The sequence below is a fragment of the Camellia sinensis genome, chromosome 2 (genome assembly GCF_055761805.1).
Source record: "Camellia sinensis isolate YWXY chromosome 2, ASM5576180v1, whole genome shotgun sequence".
NCBI lineage: Eukaryota > Viridiplantae > Streptophyta > Magnoliopsida > Ericales > Theaceae > Camellia > Camellia sinensis.
Genome location: NC_138962.1, coordinates 116838746 through 116841548, shown reverse-complemented (window position 1 = coordinate 116841548; position 2803 = coordinate 116838746). Strand labels below are relative to the sequence as shown.

The 2803-nt window shown below is 33.4% G+C and overlaps 1 non-coding gene across 1 annotated transcript; it reads right to left on the bottom strand.

Moving 5' to 3' along the window:
* Positions 1–273: 273 nt before the first annotated feature.
* Positions 274–1319, bottom strand: LOC114320959 (uncharacterized). Its single transcript, XR_014360438.1, has 3 exons — positions 954–1319; positions 621–731; positions 274–520 (listed from the first exon to the last, which is right to left on the bottom strand). It is a non-coding gene; the product is annotated as an uncharacterized LOC114320959 (transcript).
* Between the last annotated feature and the right edge of the window lie 1484 nt (positions 1320–2803).

The following is a 2803-nucleotide window of genomic DNA, read 5'->3' as shown; positions in this document are numbered from 1 at the left end:
AGTTGAAAACGCTAATAGAAACAACATTTTCTTAATTAAAAGCATGTTTTGTAACCACACTTTTATGATTTTATTCATTTTCTGCGCCTGGGCTAGAAACATGCTGAAAGCGTGTTTTGTAAACACGCTTTAGCTTATTCTCGGAATTTCGGCCAAACTAGGCTTAGTTTGGGAAATAACTTAGTAGGTTGGTCTATTTTGGGAAAAGCCACGACAACTAGAGTTCAAATAGCCATAAAAAAACAGTAAGCTATTACAAAATGAACGAAAAGTAAGGTCACCCAAAATAATATACTCAATCATTTTTATAATTTCCTTAAGTACATATAATTCAAACTATTTTCAGAAACAAAAATTATGCCACAGCCAAATAAAAGCTAGAGAGAGAGAGAGAGAGAGAGAGAGAGAGAGAGCAGCAAATTTTATGTGAAAGAAAATATGTTGTATGGACATATTAGACCTCTGATCCTCATCAATCTTCAAGCAAATATCGATTCCTCCTAGCACCAAAAGCAAATCTCTACACAATACGGCCAAAAAAAAAAAAAAGATTAATAACCACAATTTAAATATAGAAAACCAAGAATCAAAAGTTCTTTTCATTTTTTTCCCCACTTAACTGAGAATATCTGAGAGTATGCTTTCAAGCCAGTAAGGAATCGAACGTAAGTGGGCTTGCTCAATCCATTGGCAGGGATAGATCTGATGTTTGGGACGAGGTACTCTACTACCTACATGCATGCCCTCACTCGTATAAACACACAGGCACATGCACACACAGGCAAGTTGCAAAAAGAAAAGGAAATGCAACAAAATAGAATATAATTGTTCCAAATGATACATAAATTATAACATCTTCAATGCATATTTTGCAAATATGTGTTCATTTCTTTATTATGTTTTGCTACTTATCTAGAGGACTAGTTTGCATATGAATATGGTCAAAAACTTACACATCACATTTGAATATGATCTTCAGAAGTCCGGTTTTCTTTTTTTTCTTCTTTTATCTCTTCCCAAATTCATTTGAGCACTCACACATAATTCAGTCAGTAGTTGATCATAGCCTAGAATGTTGTGTCTAAACGGTCCATCTCTAAGTCTTGTATGTGCATTTGCCTACTTGGAAAACCTAACCATATGATTTATTTCATCGAACATCACAGTCCATAATCATGAATTTAGATGACTGTTGAAACAAAGCAAGCACCTAAAACTCAAAAACAAGGAATTAAAAACACTGTTTGTACATCACTCCCTTAGGTAGATCACCACATCAATAAACTCTTACCACTTTTGCCGGTTCTGCCAAAACATTAATGAAAAACTTGGCCTGAAATAAATAAAATGATTTCACTTGATTGATCCAAAAGTTTCACAAAAGAAATCAAGGAAATATGCAATACACATTCTACCTGCTTTGTAGAAGCTCTAGACAACAGAAGAATAGTTGTTACCATTCCCGGCTGCAGCCAACAAGAGGGAAAATTATGTAACAAGGATTTAGCATTTATGTGGCATAACAACCATAAAGGACATTATACAATTGAAGGAGGTCATACTCGTATCTCAAAATCTTTAGTACTACAAATTTGCAAAGCCCATTAATATCTAGTTGTTGAACTCGTTAAGCTTATAAGTTATAATAGATACACATCGTGGCGTCTCTAGGATTTTTTTTTCATTTTTTTTTCACTAGGGTCAACAAAAAAACTTAAGCTAACTATTGCTTGGGATAGGAGATGAATCTTGTAATATGGTTGACGAGATAATTGAACCAAAAATTAAATAAAATAATCAATACACACTTTTAAAAAAATTAATTAGGAATTCTTATTAAGATAATAGATGACTAATATGTGAACAATCTACACTCCAACATTATATCTAGCCAAAAAAATAAAAATAAAAATAAACATGCTTAAATCCATGTAAACAAAATAAACCAAACCAAGCTTTAAGTCCCATCAAATGAGGCCGGCTGCATGAATCCTTCTTTTCCACTCGACTCTATCCAAGGCCATTTCATTAGGCAAATTAAGGAGATTCATCTCTCTATTTAGTACACTAGTCCACATCAATCTAGGTCTACCCCTTCCCCCTAACACTACCATCTACCGTCACTATATCGCATCTCTTCACTACTGCATTTGTTGGTCTCCGTTGTATATGACCAAACCATCTCAATCTATTCTCTCTCAACTTATCTTCTATTACTACTACTCCTACCTATTCTCGAATATACTCATTCCTAATTTTGTCTTTTCTAGTCTTGCCACACATCTACCTTAACATCCTCATCTCAGCAACACTCATCTTATCTACGTGTTGTTTCTTAGTTACCCAACATTCCGTTCCATACAACATCGTTGGTCTAATAACCATTCTATAGAACTTCCCTTCTAGTCTAATGGGTACTCGTTTATCACACAATACTCTAGAGGCACTCCTCCACTTAAGCCACCCACCAAAATTCTATAGACTACATCCGCTCCAATCTCCCCAGTCGTTGTTAAAAAATAATGTCCCTAAAAAATAAAAACTCTACTAGTTAAGAACACGAACAAAAATATTATAAGAGAAATCTTAACTAGAAGTCAAACAAATTAATTCAACATAAATAAAATAACATTATATTCCATAAAGCTCAACAATTAAATGTTTGAATTAATTAAATACAAGTCAATCAATTAAAAGTGATTGCCTTTTGACATTTATTTACAAAAAAATAAATAAATTAGGGACAACCTCAAGCGTCCAAGTTGAAGTTTCTTCTCCAATAAAGAAATAGAAAGACATTTCT